The sequence below is a fragment of the Pinus tabuliformis genome, chromosome 3_1 (genome assembly GCF_031772625.1).
Source record: "Pinus tabuliformis cultivar Carrire ecotype Pingquan chromosome 3_1, CPIR1, whole genome shotgun sequence".
In the NCBI taxonomy this organism is placed as follows: domain Eukaryota; kingdom Viridiplantae; phylum Streptophyta; class Pinopsida; order Pinales; family Pinaceae; genus Pinus; species Pinus tabuliformis.
This window is the reverse complement of record NC_142301.1, coordinates 263,805,573-263,826,946: the sequence shown is the minus strand read 5'-3', so window position 1 is coordinate 263,826,946 and position 21,374 is coordinate 263,805,573. Positions and strand designations below refer to the sequence as shown.

At 39.1% G+C, this 21,374-nt stretch overlaps 1 protein-coding gene across 2 annotated transcripts in view; it reads left to right on the top strand.

Annotated features, from left to right (window-relative positions):
• The window catches only part of LOC149186807 (uncharacterized), a 361,700-nt gene that overhangs the window by 245,065 nt on the left and 95,261 nt on the right, over nucleotides 1-21,374 (top strand). The window contains exon 10 of one of the 2 annotated variants that reach the window (XR_016255718.1): nucleotides 8,312-8,415. The exons of the other annotated variant lie outside the window; for it this stretch is intronic. The gene's annotated coding sequence lies outside the window, so the exon portion shown is untranslated. The remainder of the gene's footprint in view (nucleotides 1-8,311; nucleotides 8,416-21,374) is intronic. 2 annotated transcript variants of the gene reach the window in all.

Below are 21,374 nucleotides of genomic sequence, written 5' to 3'. Positions count from 1 at the left end.
AACATGAGAACCAAGTCAACATACCTTATCTTAGATGTTTGCTCCATTGTCATAAGGTAACTTTTATGTGCACTTTCCTTGAGATTTTAGGCCTTTTTTAGGGTTGTTGTACCAGTTATAGGTGTGCCCTACACTTGGACCTAACAACCTCTCCAAAACAGTGTAAACTAATTTTAGGCCTCAAACTTCTGCTTACTTGAGGAAGTGCGGACCTTATTCCAACCTTCATCACAACCTACACGGTATTACTGTCCACTAAAATTAGGGTCTCAACCCTTCTTCACAGCTTAGACTTTTTCGGCCCTGTACATGGAGATTTACACACAACCATATGCCCAGAACCACAAAAGACTCTGCCAATAGACCTACAAACTTGCCCATTCAGAACCTGAGACAAAGAAACTAAATGTATCTTCCTCTCCTAGCTGACTCGGCTTCTTGAGGGTCTGCAACTTTTTCTTGTAGTAGTCACAATGATCTTTATGACATGCTTCTATCTTTCACCATTAACTTCACTGTAGTGTCTCTTAGATTCACGCACATGTTTCCACAGAGTGTAGAGTGTAGGAACTTGTTAGAGAGTGCATGTCATGTTCCTTTTTCTGGTTTCCCTTATGACATGGTCAAGATGGACTTCCAAGGTTGGAGGTAGCTAGGTCACAGGAATTGGTTTATTCTATCAGCAGCCCTAGGGGATTTTGGAGGGGTTTTGAGGAGTTCTATGAGGTCCGATGGCATTCACTTGGTATATTCCATCATCCACATAGTTTGCCTTTCGTTCTAGTGCATCCCGACAACTTTCAAAAAACAGAGTTATTAATGGGCCTGACTCAATTAATTACACTCAATGTGGCATTCCGGGAGGAATGCTTGAAAAAACACCATAATGTAATAGCTCATTGGAACCAGAACTAGAAGATCCAGAGGACGGGATGGAGTTTCAATGGCCTGAGGAGGCATGGTGGCCAATTTACCATTTTCCCACATTAAAAAGTTACTTTAATTGAATTAAAAGGAGGGAAATGTTCTCAATGATTAAAATAATAAAATAGGAGGTTCTAGTGGGGTCCATAAGATCTATAAGAAAAGGAGGAGGCCATTGGATGACATCTTGGATTTGATATTACTTCTTGTATGAGACATTGAGAACCCAATTCTCTACTTCCTTGGTAGCCCCAAGATGGAAACCCTCAGGTGATTCAACAAGATTGGGCGAGTAGCCATCTCCCCTTGGTGAATTCATCCAGAATTTACAAGAGAGCTCAACAGTGACATTTCAGTTCAGTGTTGGAGGGCCAACGCAACATTGGAGCAGATTCTTGAGGCCAATTTTCCATCTCAGCTATTTTATTTTATTAGCATGTAAACCCCAAATTCTATTATAATAAAAGTTGAGATTATTTCTGTTTACCGTATTATTGAATTACATGCACTTTATTTGTTATATTTTACATGACAATCTTCTGTTAATTGAATGGTACTTTTTTTTCAGAAATTTTGCAAAATTAGCCAAATATCCGGTTTGGGATATTACAATGGTATTGGAGTTGGTGATCCTGCCAGCTTGAGGGTTTTTTCAGGATAAATTCATGGGTTAATTTTGAAGCCAAGTTTGAGAATTTATTTTGAATGTACCAAAATTGCTGAAGACATGTTTGTACAGGCCATGTGAAATTGTCTTTTATATATTAAATGTTCAACAATTTCCATTTCAATTGTTGAATCACTTGGCCATAATTTATTATTCCAAAGGGCCCACTTAAATTTGATGTGCTGGAGAATTTTTTTTCATGATGTGAAGTCAAGATGACCATGAGCCAATCCAGGTGTAACAAAAGAACTGAGATTCATAAGGTTTGAGATTTGTTTAAGAAAGGCTCAAATTCTTGGCAAGTCGTGATTCTTTGCGGGAGGATAAATTCATCAAGCAAGTGTGACAGTGCTCTAGTTGAGCAAATAAATAACATCCTACGCATTGCATGTGTTGTCTAAATAATCAGTAATCGTGAGTGATAATGTGGAATGTCGATTTGGCAACTATGCTAGATTGGGATTGGCAGCCGAAGGAGCGTAAATCGTTGAGAAGTGGAGACTGAGAAATTCTGGGTAAATGTGTAGCAATTGTAATGCCAACTAGAAGGGTCGATGCATTGCGTAAAAATTCAGAACTGTTTAAGGGTGTAATTGAGTTCTCCACCATGAGTTGCAGGATTGTAATACTATAGCAGTTGGGCATAGTCACATTGTAAGGAACCGAGGCAGTCGAGTTGTGCAGGGTATTTTCTTCGTAGCAGGGGAGCCCTAAGGGCCTTCGTGGGCATGAAAGAGTGATTGAAATTGTCTGGGAGAAGCGCATGCAGTACATGGATTGTGTGGGTTTTGTGGCCAATTGTAGAAATTAATGTGTAGATTCAAAACTGCTCATGAAATTTACTAAATTACAAGACTTGAAGTTACTCTACTGATCTGCGGAAGTTAATTCACCATCTAGAACAAGAATCATAGACATGCAAAATGAAACATCACACATGCACAAAGATTTATCTAGGGGAAAGCAACTGTTCAATACCCCTTACTATCTATATTGCATTAATCAGAGAATAGAGATGAAATAAATATGCTTTCTCAAGCTTGAGCACACCCTGCAAATGCATAGTCTATTCCTATGCCTGACTGACTGACTATGGCCAACACTTAGCCAATTTTCAAGCGCTCCAATCTCTTATTTCCTTGTGCTGTTCCTCTAGAAAATTGGCCCCTATTATTTAGAAATTTCCCACTATTAAATTGGCCAATTCCTTAGGTTCTTCCTCTAACTGCATGCACCACCTGTACACATTGGAATATGCTACAACTAATAGTACGCTACCTTGGAATCTCCATTTCAATTGGGTAACTCAAATTCTCTGCATGCAACAATTATTTTGGGTTGATTGATCAGTTAAATGATTGATCACTAAGTATGGTTGAAGTTCCACTTCCACAACTTGACCTCTGCTAGTTCTTATGACAGTTAGAACTAGTTTAACTGAAAATAACTCAAATTAACTGAGATAGATTGCTACAAATTAGCAATTAAAAATACTGCATTCAACTCAAGCTTCCCCAACTCAAATTTAGGAATTTCCCAGTATTGAATTGCGCAATTCCTTAGGTCCCTTCTCTGACTGCATGCACCACCTGTACACATTGGAATATCCTACAACTGATAGTACACTGCTTTGGAATCTCCATCTCAATTGGGTAACTCGAATTCTCTGCATGCAACAATTATTTTGGGCTAATTGATCAGTTAACTGGTTGATCACTGAGTGTGGTTGAAGTTCCACTTCCACAACTTGACCTCCACTAGTTGTTATGACAATTAGAACTAGTTTAACTGACAATAACTCAATTTAACTGAAATAGATTGCTACAAATTAGCAATTAAACAAGTGGCATGTCACCTCAGTTAACTAGCTCCAAGATTTCCGCTAAAATAGAAATTCAAATTTTCTCTAGTTTGACCAAGGCAAAGTCAAACTGAGATTTTCTTGTTGCATTTTCAACACTGACAAGTTGATTACGTGGGCAATTGAAAGATTAAAATTGATCGATGTTTTTTCAGACAATGGTTTGGTGGGATTTGAATCACGACCTATTTGAGAAATATAGGAGGCAGTTCTACACAATCCCCATCGATTGGGAGTGGCCATCGACATAGGAGATAACTTGTGCACGACCAAAGCAAAGATCCACAGAGAGCTATACCTATTGTCCACTATGTACACTTGTTGAAGTTAAATGTCTGAGAAAACACCTACAACACTTGTGAACCAACTGCCCGTCTCTATAAACTCATAATTTTGTGGGTCCATATATCCTTGTACTGATGTAGTTGGGGCTGGAATTGAGTCATTGTGTTTGTGGCAGAGTATTGCTACTATAAGAGCATTGTAGAGGTCAAAAACTGATCCTTTATGTGCAGAAGGTCATTAGCTTGTAATGTTGAGTCTTGAATGATGCATGTATATTGCTGAGCTGTATAGAGTCAGGGGGTCAAGTATTGTGGAAAGATTGATGCATCATTGTTGTCATCTTTGTTGGGCCATATTGTTGTAAGTTGTGGTGAGGTAAATTCTGTGCTATCATGTATGAGACATGTACTTGTCCTCATTGAGCTGAAACCATGGAGAAACTCACAAAACTCCTAAATAAATTGGAAAAATTAAACAATGACCCTTGGAACCATAATGCAACATTGGACCAAAAGCCCACACAAAACAACAAACAATTCTCAAAAGGGATCCACACTCTTCTCGAGCTAGAAACGTCAAAAGATTTGCAGAAGGGGCAGGAATTAGGACAAAATCTTTGCACTTGGGACATATTTGAAGCACATGACGGTCACATGGAATGTTCTTTTCATACCAGATGAACTGGATGTAGTCCTTTTTAAAGTGAACCAGTTAGAGGGGAAGAAACTAATTTGGGGTCTAAGCCCAGCTATGCTTGCTCTCATACAACATAAGTTCTTGGAGGAACCTTGTGAAGGTGTTAGACTTCCAGTTGGATCCTATCTCAGTAACATTATGAGGTTGATGACACCTATACCTCCTTACAACAATGATGTTATGAGCACTGTTGATAATATCGGCGATATATCGGCGATATTCGGAAATATCGCGATATTTTCGGCAAAACGATATATCGCCGAGAAAATATCGCGATATTTTCTGTTTTGAAAATATCGGCAAATATCGGCAAATATCGGCAAATATCGGAAAATATCGGCAAAATATCGCGATATTTTGAAAATATCGGCAAAATATCGGCTATATTTAAAAATTTGAAAAAATTATTTTTTATGCTTGCCGATATTTGCCGATATTTTGCCGATATTTTTGCCGATATTGCCGATAAGATATTTTCTGGACCCTCGCCGATATTTTCCCGATACCGATATTATCAACACTGGTTATGAGGACAGTTTTCAGATTGATAGTAGATACCTTTCAGGACTTGGATAACACTGTGGGTCTTACCTTTGGGAAAAAGCTCCAGATTTTGGAAGATATGGCCAAACTCCGAACCTATGACATCATGTTTGATCTAGAGTGTGATGATCTGATTTTTCAAATGTTCCAATACTTTTTTAGCATTAAGAAACATCATCCAGACACAGTCAAAGCACACATGCAGTCCATCTTGTCTTCAGTTATGGGAGACCGTGATGCCATCTGCAAGAAGTTACAGTCTAAGTTGTTGGCCATTTGGAGAAAGGAACAGATGGTCTCGCCCGCTGCTTATGAGCTAGCCGAAAGGTTGGTTGAGTAGAATATTAGACTGTTCTGGAGACAATTGACTAGGGAGGAGCTGCTCAGGATTGGTGGACCATGTAGCAAGAATGAGTTAAGGAGGAAGGGTCTTTGCTTCACCTGCAAGGAACCTTGGGGACCTGACCACTCATGCAGGATTGACACGGAGGAGATGGCAGAGGTAGATCAGGAGGAGGTTCCTTCTGACTTTCCAGTTGAGGATTCTTCTTTTTTAGTTGAGTCCATGGGTTCTTATGGGGATGCCTCTGAGGAGCACGAGCAGTCATGTGGAGTTGATGACAGTAGCCCAGATATGCATCCATGTGTGGTAGAGGAGTATGATGCAAAGCCGATTGTTCCCATGAGGGAAGGAGATTAGGGAGCAGATGAGCGATTGATGTTTCAACATAGAGAGCACATAGAGGAGCATGAGTTAGATGATACACACAGTGTGTGGGATTGGCCATTTCTGGAGAGTCAGCTAGTGTGTCATGTTGAGGCCATGATGGAGGATGAGCAGACACCCTTGGGGCCAGCCATTGGAGAGGTGCAGGTAGCCACCAAGGGGTAGTATTTGCAAATATTTGTCATCAAGAGGCGTTGGGACCTGACAGGACAATTTTGCAGGTGACGAGTGGACCGATGGAGCATGGACTTTCCGTTCAGATGAGGGAGGCTCTTTTGGAGATAGTGGTGCATCCATCTTTGGGTCTACCCATTGATGAGGTGCAGGTAGATGTAGTGGCAGCTAGCAAAGCTGCAATATTTCTAGGCAACAACCCTCTCTAGGAGTACATAGATAGGGCATGCAACACAGTTTGGCCACTTGTACCCATTACAAGGAGAGAGGCAGGGTTTTCTCGATGGATATTGTTGATTGACCAAACAAAGTTGCGTGAGTTGGGCACAATGCAACATAGGGGACTTATCACATATACAGGTGCCTATGCATCCGATCCTTCCCACAGGATGGATTGGCGAGAGATCATGAGTTGGTACCCTATTGATGGAGTATCATTTTTAGTCAGGACCATTGTACTACAGGAGCCCTTAGATGTGAGGGATACTACATGTTCTAGTTGGCAGCAGGATGTAAACTGGCCACTCATCAGTGTTTCAACACAACATCAGCGCATGGTGGGATTGACCTTGGTCTATGCCAAGGGTTGGATTGGAGAGAGATGATGAGTTGGCACGTGGTTGATGGAGCTATATGACAACAGGAACCATGGAGCATTGATACTTGTTCTTGGTGGCATTGGGATCCAGGAGGATTTGTTGATGACAGGTTCAGTCAAAGATTGGTTTGGAATCCCGACATTGAGGGGTCCATTCATGGTGGGTTGACACAGAAGCATAGTATCATCCAGTGGTTTGTATGGGATCTGGGCATTGGGCCACTAGACTGGTTCACAACTTTGGATTGCATGTGGGCAAGCAATTTTGGGGCCGAAGGATTTGTCATGTTCCTTTTTCTGGGATCCCTTACGACATGGTCAGGATGGACTTCCAGGGTTGGAGGTAGCTAGGTCACAGGAGTTGGTTTACTCTATCAGTGGCCTAGGGGCTTTTGGAGGGGTTTTGAGGAGTTCTATCAAGTTTGACGACATTTGCTTGGTATACTCCATCATCCACACAATTGCCTTTCATTCCGGTGCATCCCGACAACTTTCAGAAGATAGAGTTATTAATGGGCCTGACTCAATTAATTACGCTTAAGGTGGCATTTCGGGAGGAATACTTGACAAAACACCTTAGTGTAATAGCTCGTTGGAACCGGAACGAGAAGATCTACAAGATGGGATGGAGTTTCAATGGACTAAGGAGGCATGGTGGCCAATTTACCATTTTCCCACATTAAAAATATATTTTAATTGAATTAAAAAGAGGGAAATGTGCTCAATGACTAAAATAATAATAAAAATAGGAGGTTCTGGAGGGTTCCATCGAATCTATAAGAAGAGGAGGAGGAGGCCATTGGAGGACATCTTGGATTTGATATTTCTTCTTACATGAGAGGCTAAGAACCCGGTTCTCTACTTCATTGGTAGCCCTAGGACGAAAACCCTCAAGTGATTCAACAATATTGGGCGAGTACCCATCTCCCCTTTGTAAATTCATCCAGAATTTATAGGAGAGCTCAACAGTGACATTTTAGTTCAATTTTGGATGGCCAACACAACATTGGAGTAGATTCTTGAGGCCAGTTTTCCATCTCAGCTATTTTATTGTATCAACATGTAAACCCCAGTTTCTATTATAATAAAAGCTGAGATTATTTCTGCTTATTGTATTATTGAATTGCATGCACTCTATTTGTTATATTTTACATGGCAATTTTTTGTTAATTGAATGGTAATTTTATGGAGAAATTTTGGTTGAGTTAAATTTCTGCAAAATTAGCCAAATATCCCGTTTGGGATATTACAGTGCAAGAACTTGCTTCTTGTTCTTCTCGATGGCAATGTTTTACTTTTGGATAGGGTTACTGCTATATCAAGAGTACTGTCATGATTAGATCACCATTGTAGTATTTAGTAATCAAGAGTCCAATTTTGTTATATTCTTCCTTCATTGTTAGGTCTTTCAAATCACAGTCAAGGCGGACTCTCAACTATTAGAGGAATACTCTCCCATCGCATCACAACAGATCACGAATTAATTTTTCAAGAGGCTTGTATTAATTTAGCAATATAGTTTCTTCAGAAACTTGAATTAGTATAGGCTACCAGGAGCTTGTATTACTTATATCAAGTATCATTGTTGAGGTAGCCTTAAACTCGCATAAAGGAGACAATAGTCAAGTGTCCAAAGTTATGCATCATTCATCAAATCTTCGTATTCTAACTGTCAAAAGCATCTCTGAGCAATTCAGATTGTTGGCAGAGAGTTAGTCATAAGATATTTGCAACATTCATATATTTCTAGTTAAGGAATCTCACATTTGAGCTTGCAATTGTATTATGCTCAGAAACTTGTACCACCCATCTCATACAAACTCAAATTTGCTTCAGGATATTGGCTTCAGGAAACTTGCATCACTGCAGTAGAAATGTGCCAACATGAAGTAATCTTCCTCTTTCTGCCCTTAGTTCTGATACCATGTTGGAGAATCAAGGTAATTGGAGATTAAGGTTGATTCCGCTTACTTGATAATTACTTGTGAACTTTGTTGGCTTCTTATTAAATTCTTTATGTTCTTTTTCTTCATCAAGCAATTACCAAAATATAAACATGAAGATCACAAGAGACAATAAACACAAGATATAGGCTCCACGCCAGGGAAAAATCCCACAATTGGGGAAACCCAAACAATCATCTTCTTATAAAATCAGATAAAATGAGATATCTAGATCCAATACCAAGACAAATACCTCCATAAGATCCCCAAGTCAGCCGTCCAGTCAGTGTCACAAACCTGCCCTTAAGATGCCTTTGTCACACAAAGAAATTCGTCCTTCCTGTATCTTTGTTTTTACAGTCTTTTCAGTCGTCCTCTAACTCGCATATTACAGTCATTATAGCTTGCACTTCTTATACATTTCAGTCCTTCTTGAGCTCGCAAGTCATCACTGGGATAGCCTTAGTTAATCACATATCTTCACAGGGTTCTAACTTCAGTAATTCACATTCTATCCAGATCACATGTCACAGGAAATTCAGATCCTCTGCACATCTTTTGATATAGAGAAATTCACACGTCTTTCCTCAGCAGACTTGCATATCTTTTTTAGATACTTATGCCACAAAGAATTCACAAATCATCCACAAAAAGATTGTATATCACAGAACTTAATCAAACTTTGCCACATAAACTCCACGAACTTGCTTTACTTTTTGGTGGAGGATTCACGCCAGTTTATAGTTGTTTGTCACTGTGAAGGGTCACATCTATTCAACAGGCTGACCTGACCATCTGGAGGGCCGACTTGGTCTTATGGTTTGTTGAGTCGAAGAATTAAATTTTAGTCAAATTCCATTAGGACTCTTTGTAAGAAAAGGAAGCCTAGAACATTGAAGAACATGCTTTACTAAAGAAATAATAATAATATAAATCTTTTTTTTTTTTGCTTTTTGTTACAAGTACAAAGATAAATATGAAGACTGAATCTAGCTACTTTTCCAACATGGGTAGGGTTGTGCCACAATACTGTTACCCTTATGCCAACGACAAACTCGGCTGCTTGAGGATAATTTGCTTTAGATCCTGTCTTGAAGGGAATCTTGATTAGAACTGCCTTTATAATCCCTGCTCCAGATCAAGACCAAGAGCTAAAAGATGATCTCGCTGTCCTTCAGATAGTACCCCTGTGCCCAAGACAGAATAAGACGAGCAAAAGATTTGACTATCTTTTCGAAAGGTGTTCCTATGGCAGACAAGATCTTAGACCCACCAAGAATTTCGCTTCCTTCTCAAGATATCCCTATGCCAGAACAAAATGAAGTAAATACAGATTGGTGTAAACTAGGGTGGAATCTTTCACAACTGAAATTGACAAGGGAGAATGGGGTCTTAAACCCTCATAGCTAATGCTCAAGAAGCAAATGAGATGATCCACAATGACGATGCTTCATTTGATCTCAACCCTCTTCTATTTATAGATTTTCCATGGGCTCCAACAATGTGAGGAGTTGTGTGTGCAACCCCTAATTTGACCCCAACCAACCCATTTTTTGCCCAATGTTGCCCCAACATAGGAAATATTGGGATTTTAGCCCTTTAACAAGATTATAGCCTATGAGGTTGGATATGCTATTACATCTTCCACAAGCCCTCAATTTGGGGAGGACATTACATTTTTTCACCATTGTAGCTTCACAAAAACCATCTTTCCTCCCTTTATTCATAAGGGAGCCCATCATCTAACAAGCATTGTAATCTCTTGGGAGCTAGGAGAGTCTCCTAGGCATCTCCCTGTACTTAATGGGGATCTCTTGTGTTGTCTCTCTCTCTTTCATGGTTTGCTCTTATCTGGGATTATAATTAACCATTAGAGTAGTTTAATCACATAACTTTAGATTACTCTAATTTCATTTCATTAAAATAGTTTGATTGCAAGTTCATAGATTAGATATCATTTATTTTTATTTATATTAGATTTCAATTTGATAAAGTAACATACCCCATCAAGCTCTATTATGTCTTTTGCCATTGCCAGCCGAGCCTGATCCTTGCATGTGATTAGAAAGAGCTTGTTGGTTGACTTAGTTTAATAGGGAAAACCAATTCTATTCTCCTTATTGTGAGATTGGGGAATGGTAAACGTTGACTTGTGAAATTAGGATAGGGGCTAGTTTTCCCTATTGTTTGATCTCCCTACAACAGGTTGATTTGTGGGCTATCGGGAGTACTCATTGAAGCGAAGCTTCCTCTTGTAGGATCCCCTTGCAACTTTCCTTAACCCAACGAGGATAAGGGTAGAAGAGGAAACACACCTTAGTTAGATTTACGTTATTGCAATCACACATCTCCCATTGCACATTTTTATGGATTACCACACATCCCTCAATCTAATAAATCTAAATCCAAGTGAAGTCTAACTTAATAAAAGGTACTAAGAGCACTACTCCACAACATTTCTTCAACATTGAGCATTTGGTCATTATCTCATTTCAAGTAATATTCAATTTTGGCATTTCATGTCCTAGTACAAGCATTTACATTCCATAAACACTCTTTATTTGACATTGGTCTACATTTTCTATATCATTTGCTTAATTGTCTTTCATTCATTTGATTCTCATTGCTATATCTTTTGCTTATAGGTGATTATGGTTATTGCATTTTCTTGTGAGGCTGTTTACATGCTTTAAAGCGATATGATGTAATTTGCATGTTGATGATTGAATGTACTTGTGGTCGATTCAATTAACTCCTAGATAAATATTTCTTATTTACTAAAGCTTAGTCAGCCTTAGTTGTCTCATAGTGTCCACCCCCCTTGGCTTCTCTAGGAGTTAGCCTATACAAAGAAGGTGAGAATTGAGTGACTACTACTCAACTCGAGACTTGCCCCCAAGGCCACACCAAATGGATTAATGATTTCTCCACATTACCCCATGTATGGATTATGTTAGTTTTAACTTTTTGGATGATATGGTAGCATTGAATGTGCTTTAGCCATAAAAAATGGTGGAGAGGCTAAGGCACATAAGATCTCCAAGGCCCATAAATCGTTTGGGGAAATTCCACCCGGTTGGACAGGTATTGAAATAATTAATATTTTTTGATGGGGTTACTAAGTCTAAGCTTAGGAAAATTAAAATATTAATGAGTATTAATATAAAACTGGGTGAGAATGTTCTAAATGATATGGATCAAGCCAAATCTAATCTTAGCCGTTGATTAGGGACTTAATCTCAGCTGTTGAAGACTCAACAAGAAAAGTATAAGAGGAGCATAGAAAATTTTAGGGGCGAATGTTCGCCCTTTGGCGAAATTAAGGGGTTTTAAATTTTTAGTGGGCGAATATTTTGTATCATAGTACATTTTTACAAATCACCTCAAATAGCCCACCTTATTTTAAGGGAGAGGGTAAAAAAGGTAAATTTAGCCCTTGAAATTAGGAGTTACAACCTTCCATTCGCCCATTTTCAAGAATAGGTTTTATTTAAGTGAATCCATTCGCCCATTCACCAAAGGCCCAAATACCATATTTATAAAAGAGGTATGGTAAATTAATAAAAATATAAATAAATGAGAGGTATGGTAAATAAATAAGACATTTTTTATATTTACTCCATAAGTCACTTTATATACATGCAAGGGTGTAAACAAATAAAAATATAAGTAAAGTGGAGGTATGGTAAATAAATAAAACGTCTTTTTATACTTACTCAAAAGGTATGGTAAATAAATAAAAAATATAAATAAACTAGACGCATGGTAAATAAATAAAACTTCTTTTTATATTTAGTCCATAACCCTCGTTCTATTTATGAAGGCTCAAGAAAGAGGTTTTATTTAAGTGAATCCTATGGGCCAAATACCATATTTGTAAAAAAAGGTATGGTAAATTAATAAAAATATAAAGAAATGAGAGGTATGGTAAACAGATAAAACATTTTTTTATATTTACTCCATAAGTCACCTTATATTTACGAACACTCATGGTAAATAAATAAAATCTCTTTTTATATTTAGTCCATAACCCTCGTTCTATTTACGAAGGCTCAAGAAAGAGGTTTTATTTAAGTGAATCCTATGGGCCAAATACCATATTTGTAAAAGAGGCATGGTAAATTAATAAAAATATAAAGAAATGAGAGGTATGGTAAACAAATAAAACATTTTTTTATATTTACTCCGTAAGTCACCTTATATTTACGAACACTCAAAAAATGCGTTATATTTAGGTGAAACCTATGGGCAAAATACTATGGGACAAATACCATGGACTAGATTGTTATTAATACCATGCAAAAAAACATTATTAACCCTAATATTAGTATTAATAAAAATAAAAATGGCACATGGTATTGACCCATGGTATTCACCAAAATGGTATATGGTATTGACCCATGGCATTCACTTGGAATGTAGCCTATTTAAATGGGGGAATTAAACCAGCATAGATTCGTCTTTACTTTGGATCTACTAACCCCCGAGAGGTATCAAATATCCTGATATGCAAACTAGCATAGAGTGAAAAAATATTTGATCTGATCAAGAGTAAAAATGGATGTTGTAAAATTTAATGTATGTTAAACATTTTAGCTTGGTTAAAATAAAAAATAAAATAAAAATCAACTATTAATTTTATTAGTTTTTATAAATTACTAATAGTAATTTTTAAGCTCCAGGTTTATGATAACCCATGGTATTGACCCATGGCATTCATGTGAGCATAGACTATTTAAAGGGGAAATTCTATCATCTTAGATCCATCTTAATTCTGGGTCTACCAAGTGCTCAGAGGGATAAATAGATTTCATCCCCTAAGAGTGGTAGATGTGGAGTTAAGATGGATATATGTTGGTTTTTATGATAATGAAGATATTAAATAGACTTAGGAAATTATATTGTAAAAACATCTTAAGGTGAATGGTTAAAGCATAGACATTGGACAAGTATATTTGTATACTTCTATTTTAAACTGAAACAAATCCAGGGCTAAAAGGAATGGATTGATTGCACTAGTCATCCTTCTATAACTTTCCAACATATGCTGGAGTAAACAGATTGTAATTTGGATAATTTTTCTAATTGCAAACAGGGACATACTTGTGTATTGGCAGGGTGGTTACGAGGTCCCTAGAAGTGATGAATTTGAATTTTTCTTGGTTTTATATATAGTATTAGGTTTTTTCCGATGCTTTTTGTGAATGGCACGGGTGAATTTTATCCTACACCCACTAGGTTATCGATACGTAATTTCGGTAATTTTGATTTCAAAAGATATTTTAAAGAAATGCAATGATTTCATTTGTGTATTCAATAAACACAAGATTTTATAATTGAGTAAAATATTCGCCATGCCTAGTGAGAGATTCGCCAAAAAATTATATATACATATCATATTATTGATAAAATCGCCTTCCATTTTTCCTATATACCATGGAGATTCGCCCATTTATTATACATGTAAATTTAGGGGGGTTCTTAAAATTTTCCCTGAAGAGGAGACTTGAGGGTCAGTTAGAGGTACACCAAATTGATCAGTCAGTTTGATTTTCTGGAGCGAGGTTTTGCTGAGAGAATCGAGCTAGTGATCTGTTGCAGTGAGGGGCAGTTCGGAACGAGGTTGAGAATACATAGCAGAGATAGTGCCAGAGAGACAGCGCAGAGCCTGGAGAGGCTAACGCAGAGGCAGCTAGGACCTACGCAGAGGCTGAAGAGGCCAGTGTGGGTGACGCAGAGGGCCAGAGGGCTGACGAAAAGAGCCAAGGGGCTGACGCAAAGGCTTTAGTAGTTGCGCAGAGGCTAGCAAAGCTGACGCAGGGCCAAGAGGCAGCACCAGGGTATTTTTCATGGGGCAGACTGAGTGCTAGTGAGTTGGGAAGGGTGACGTAGTCCTTGCAGAGTGACATAGAGCAGTAGAGAAGCTTGGAGCAGTTTTTGCTGTCTAGCTAAGAGCTGCCGTAGTTGCTGTGGGATCATTCATCCGATGATTGATCAGCTAGAATATCTGTCTCCGAGGAGAGGTATTATTGCCGAGGACATTCCTTGTTGGGTGAGCCATTTTTGGCACCCTAGTTGTATTCAGATACTGCATAATAATAAAACCCTCATATCTGTTGCACCGGTTTTACCACATTGGGTTTTTCTAGGGACACTTGTCCAAAAATAACGGTGTCCCTTGTGTGTGTGTCTCAGTTATTTCAATTGCTGATCTATATATGAGTTAAGGCTGGATTTGTGTTTATTTCAGTATTTATATTTATAAATAACTTGTTAATGGAATAAACAATTAGGAGAAATTAAACCAGATAATGCAGTAAGGATTTCTAACGTGTCAGACTTAGAAATTTGAACATGGTATTAGAGGGTTGTAGATCACAAGAGAACTAAAGGCATCAACAATAATCTGGAAAATTTGTAGCAATAGTAGCTGTCCCGAAAGACAATGCTGTTCTAGAAGCAGAAGCAGCAGAGAAGTGATGCAAAGGGCCTGCGTCATCATTTTGGGCTAGGAGGAGGGCTAGCGCAGAAGCAGAGAGAGGTAGATCAGACCTACACAATGCCCGGTCATCTTTCTCAGCCAGGAAGGATCGACGTTGTGGCCAGGAGGAGCAGATTCTGCCGTTGCCGGGATTGCGCAGAGCCTGAAAGGCTCAGTTTCTTCAGTTGTCGGGGCTTGGGGAGTTGTGGGTAGATTGTGATTAAGAAGCTGGTGGGGTGTTGTTTTTGTTAGTGCAGAACAATACCTAAGGGGACAAAACCAAGGTAGAGGGAGTCGCTACCTTGACAGATTTCTAGCCAAGAAATCCAGATCCGAGTTGCAGTTGCAAGGAGGATTGGAGAGGAGTTGTTCGACATTTGGCGAGAGGATTTCCATCAGGGAAATTAGGACTCAGAGGGAGTCCAGAAGAGGAGCTGAAATTGCAGTGAACGGATTGAGGGATCATGACAGGTTGGATGGGGCTTCCAAATTTGTCATTTGGAAGGCCAGGATCCTGGCAGTCCTCGATCGACATCACATCAAGGACTTTGCCTTGAGAACCATGGCTATCCCGGTCGACCCAGCTGAAAATGAGAAGTATGAGGATGCAATGGTGAGAGCGAAGTGCATGATCCTTGACGGGGTCAAAGATCATGTCATACCACATATTGTTGAAAAGAACACAACAAAGGAGATGTGGGATACTCTGAAGACCTTGTATCAGGGCACTTCCGTGCAGCGAAAGATGCTATTGGAGAATCAATTGCGGTCGTATCAGATGTAGAAGGGAGAGCAGATAGATCCATTCCTTCTCAGGTTGCAGGAGATTTGCGACCAACTTACTTCCGTGGGGTCTACACCAGATCCAGAATTTATGGTTAGGACTGCCCTGAATGTAGTCTCCAAGGAGTGGGAGACATTTGTCCAAAGTATTTTGGGCAGGGCTACTCTTCTAGGATGGGAGGAGATGTGGGTAGCTCTTCGCCAAGAAGAGATCAGGAGGATGACCAAGGTGGGGAGTAGTGGCAAGGGAGGTCGAATCAAGAAAGAGGAGGAGCATGCGGCTCTAGCATCTGCAAGACAACAAGGGAAGACGAAGAAGAAGGAAATCTCCAAGGTGAAGTGCTTCCATTGTGGGGAGCTGGGACATTATGCATCCTAGTGTCCCGGGAAGAAAAACAAGGTAGAGGCTTCCGATTCTAAGGCAACTCTAGCTAAGGCGGAGAAAGAGGTTGAGACTGATGACAACTGTGCCATGGATGCTCATGCACCTCTAGAGAAAAAGTGGGGAGACATTGAGTTGTAGTCAGGAGCAATGTTGTTAAAAGCGCGATCGGGATTAAATCGGCGCGGGGAACGAATCGGAAAAAATCGGAAAAATCGGGAAAAAATCGGAAAAAAGCGGGAAAAAATCGTTTGGTACAAAAATATTCATTTTTTTTCATTTTTTTTCAATTTTTTTAATATCTAAACCATCTACAACATAAAATAAATACATTGACACATAAATATGATAAAAAAACTAATATATAAGATGTTTAATATCATTTCTAGCGCTAAAATCACACATAACATTGAATCATGTCCTGAATAGTAAGTCCCAACTCAGCCTCAAAATATCAACAAAAAATATGATAATGTATCTCATCATGTCATAATGTCATATACAATAAAATGAAAGTTTAATCCTATTGATTTCCTCTGCCCCTCTTGCGAGAAAATGCCACAGCTTTCCCTTTCCCTCTAGATGTAGATGCTGGTGCTCGTGCAGGTGGAAATGGCAGTGGAGTCTGATGTGATCTAGACGTTGAAGAACTAGAAGTAGGAGCTATAGGAGGTAGACCACGTCCTCTACTGGTGGCAGGGGTAGCCCGGGCAGGTGGTGTCACCTGGAAACATTACAATCTCCCAATCCTGAAATCCTGAAAAACTGATAAGTCTGCTGGATTTTAAATGAAATCTAAAATTCTACTTTCTCCATATGAAATCCAATGAGGCTGGAACCACTCTCAAACATCCTGAGTCATTTCATGGTAATGTTAAAAATTTAAGTAAAAGGATGAAAATGAAGATTAAGGAGAATGTCACTTTTACTTTAAGAATTTAACATTACCATGAATAGCATATCCATACTAGGGCCTAGACTTGATCATTAAGCTACCCCACTCAAAAATTATTTGTTTCTTTCAAAAAACATTGCATGAAAAAACCCAAAAAAAGTTATAAAACTATGCTGTCCTGAGCCCCCACGATTTTTTCGTTAAAAATCGCGCTTTTTTCGAAAAAATCGCGATTTTTTGAAAAAAACGCGATTTTTTCAGTAAAAATCGGCAAAAAAAAAGTAGGCGATTTTTTCGTATAAAAATCGCGATTTGATCGGCAAGCTGAAAAAATCGCGATTTTTTCATTAAATCGCGATTTTAACAACACTGGTCAGGAGGACTACATACTAGGGGCAGGATCCTTGAGGTGCCCAAACTCTTGGATCACATCCGCCTATGGGAGCCCTTAACGACAGTAGCAGGATGACAGATGTTGGGTGGAGCAAAGTGTAGTGGAGCAACAAGGTAGTGCTTGGGTGGAGAAATTTGAGGCAACACATTGAAGTTTGCAGCAGTGCGAGAGGCACAGAGGTGTATACAGCAGCGTAGTGGCAACATAGGGAGCACAAAATAGCAACAGAGGCACCTTCAGTTTCATGAGGCTTCCAAACTGACTGGGATGTCAGTATTTGGGAGAAGTCAGTTACCTACTTCTCGGTAACTGAGTTGCAGTGCAACAGTTAGTAGTGGTAGTGCTAGGGGCAACATGGGCAACATATTCAGAGGGAGCTACAGTACAAATGTAGCAGTGGCAGTGTCATGGGCAGCAATATAGGAAGCAACAATGCAGATGATATAAGGCAGCATGCCAAGCATCAACACAGGTACCGAAGCAGAGGATTAGTGTGATGTTTCCATGGTGAAACATTACTAGAGCACATTCCTCGCTAAGAGTGAGTGTTGATTTGTGATAGCATCGGATGTGCTCTAGCCATGAAAATTGGTGGAGAGGCTAAGGCACATAAGATCTCTAAGACCCAGAAATCGTTTGGGGAAATTACACCCAGTTGGAGAGATATTAAAATAATTAATATTTTTAATGGGGTTCATAAGTCTAAACTTAGGAAAATTAAAATATCAATGGGTATTAATATAAAAGTGGGTGAGAATGTTCTAAATGACATGGATCAAGCCAAATCTAAACTTAGCCATTGATTAGGGATTTAATCTCAGCCGTTGAAGACTCAACAGGAAAAATATAAGAGGAGGCTTGATTGTCAGTTAGAGGTACACCAAATTGATCAGTGAGTTTGATTTTTTGGAGCGGGGTTTTGCTGAAAGAATCAAGCTAGTGATCTGTTGCAGCGAGGGGTAGTTCGACAAAAGGCCGAGAATACATAGCAGAGAGACAGAGATAATGCCAAAGAGACAACGCAGAGCCTGGAGAGGCTGATGCAAAGGCAGTTGGGACTTACGCAGAGGTTGAAGAGGGTAGCGTGGGTGACACTGAGGGATGACGCAGAGAGACAAGGGGCTGCTGCAGAGGCTTCAGTATCTGCGCAGAGGCTAGCAGAGCTGACGCAGGGCCAAGAGGCACTGCCAGGAGAATCTTTCGTGGGGCAGACTGAGTGCTGGTGAGCTGGGAAGGGCGACATAGTCCTTGCTGAGTGACGTAGAGCAGTAGAGAAGCTTGGAGCAACTTTCGTTGTCTAGCTAAGAGCTGCCGTAGTTGATGTGGGATCGTTCATCCGATGATTGATCACCTAGAATATCTGTATTCGAGGAGAGGTATTACTGCCGAGGACATTTTCTGTTGGGTGAGCCGTTTTTGGCACCCTAGTTGTATTCAAAAACTGCATAATAATAAAAACCTCATATCTACTGCACTAGTTTTTTCGCATTGGGTTTTTACGGGGACGACTGTCCAAAAATAATGGTGTCCCTTGTGTGATTGTCTCAGTTATTTCAGTTGTTGATCTATATATGAGTTAACGCTGCATTTGTGTTTATTTCAGTATTTATATTTATAAATAACTTGTTAATGGAATAAACAAGTAGAAGAAATTAAACCAGATAATGCAGTAGGGATTTCTAACGTGTCAAACTTAAAAATATCAACATTCTAGTCTTGATTTGTGTCTAAGAGGCTAAGGAACACGAGATATCTAAAACCCAGAAAATGTTTCGCGAGATAAGCTTGTGAAATGCTTAATTATATTAATTAGCCATCATTTAAATATTTCCTAAGTCTAACTTAGGCAAAATGGTTATTTAAAGTGAATTAATTAAGGAGATCGACTTATGCTCTAGAGACTTCCAAAAAATGCCTTGGATCAAGTCTGAGATGATCTTAGCTATCGATAAGGATCTAATCATGGGCATTGAAGTTCCAATGAAAGATTATAAGAGGAAGTTGATCGGATGGAGAAAGATACAAAAGAGAGAGTAAGAGACTTGGCAAATTGAGCTATCAAGTTGTAGTGATTGAACAAGGAAGAGAGTTCGAGGCAGAGAAGGAGAGCATCAATGATTGAGGGAGTAGTAGAGGAGAATTTCAGAAAATTTCCTAGCAGTTTTCTAGTGCTAGAGAGGCAGGAAAAGGGAGGCAGGAATTATTCTACAGGGAGGCCGAGAAGCTCGTGCGAGCAGCCAGAAACCCCAACGCGAGTGTCGAAAAGAGGGTCGTTTTAGTTGGTAAAGACCGAGAGATCACACGGAAAGCATAGCTAGTCATTTGTAGAGGCAGAGGGAGGTTGGATGACTCAATTAGAGTCAAATTGTAGGCAGTACGAATTTCCCAGGCAAAGCAGTGCGAATTCAAGGCAGGTCGAGTTGCCAGTGATAGGGTTCGAGGAGGCCAGAGGGACGCTGACTTGGTTGCAGAAGGGAGAAATTTTCTCCATTTGATTTTTCCATTTCATTTCTAGAGGATTTCCAGCTGGCCATCCAGTTGTAATAATTTCCATTGTTGCATAATAAATTAATCTTGTTGATTTTTAATGTACCTTGGAGAAGTGGTTTCCCATGGGTTAGTCTTTACCTAGGGAAAAGTGTCCAAAATAATTATTTTCCTAAGTGTGACTTTATAAGTGGTAATGTCAATGTTAAATTATAAAGTGAAAAGTGACTTTAGACATAAAGTACAATGTGGGTACTTTATTTAATGGGTGAGTTAAAAAATAGAAAGTGAGAATTAAATGCACACTTACTCTCATCCCTTGATATAAATGAATCTGAGCCATTAGATCTTATGGTTTCCCAAAAGTCATTCAAGGAAACAAAATGGGGGAAGGAAAAGAAAGACTGCATTCATTCTTCATGAGCAGATTGGAGAAAGGAGGCTGAGAGTTGGAGAAAAGTTCTAAAGGAGAAATTTGTTGCAGCAAGCTGGAGGAGTGATTTTTGGGCAAAGCTGGGCACAGAAATCGAGGAATAGAAGACAACAAGAGGTATAGTACGAACAATATTTAATGCTGTGAGTTGCACGCCGTTCGACAAAAGTTTTTGAGATTTTGTTTTAAAATCCGTACAGTCCATATAGCGGTAAGGAAATCTGTATAGTACAGTTTGTACAGTTCGTATCCGTACAATACATATTTTCAGCTTCAAGTGGCCATACAAATTGAGGCAAAGTGGGCACGGTTTTCAAGGAGTTTTGGGCTGAAGAGATAAGTTGTTTTTTGCTGGTTTGTTTTGTCTGCAAATGTATTTTTCCTGAACATGAAAGATAAATAAATTTGAAGAGCCATCTAACAACTCTTCCCCGGAGAAGATTGAAAGGGTTTTGCCAGGGTCTAAGTTGACAAAAAATCTTTGTGTATTTTTTATGTGTGTTGCTAGTCTATTTATGTCCATATTTATTTTCAGCATGTGTTGACAGTCCCATGTTTTTTAATCTGAAAATTTCAATTCCAGAATTCTTAATGTTGAATGTATGTTTATGAGAAAGGGCATTTAACTGAATGGGAGTGATAAAGTGAAATTAAAACCGGGTTGGGAATGCAAAAATTTTTTTAGTCGTCAAATTTCAACATGGTATCAGAGCTACAGGCTAAGAATTGCAGTTTGAAAAATAGACAGTGGTTTGGGAAAACAAATAGTGGTTTGGACAACAAACTTGATTTTTGGACAACAAACTAATATTTTGGGATAGCAAGGTGAAATTTCACACGGACTGAACTTTTGGGATAGCAAGGTGTGCTGGAAAGTTCATTTTTCCATTCCCTTGGTTTTGTAAATTTTGGACAACAATCATGGCCATGTTTGGATAGAGGATAGACTTGATGGGATATCCAACTATGCCATTTGCAAGGACATAATTCAGACAATGTTTGAGGAGGCAGTAGTTTGGGGCATAGTGCGCAATTGGTTGTACCTCCTACTACTGTAGATAAACTTGCTGAATTCACAAAAAATAATGCAAAGACAAAAAT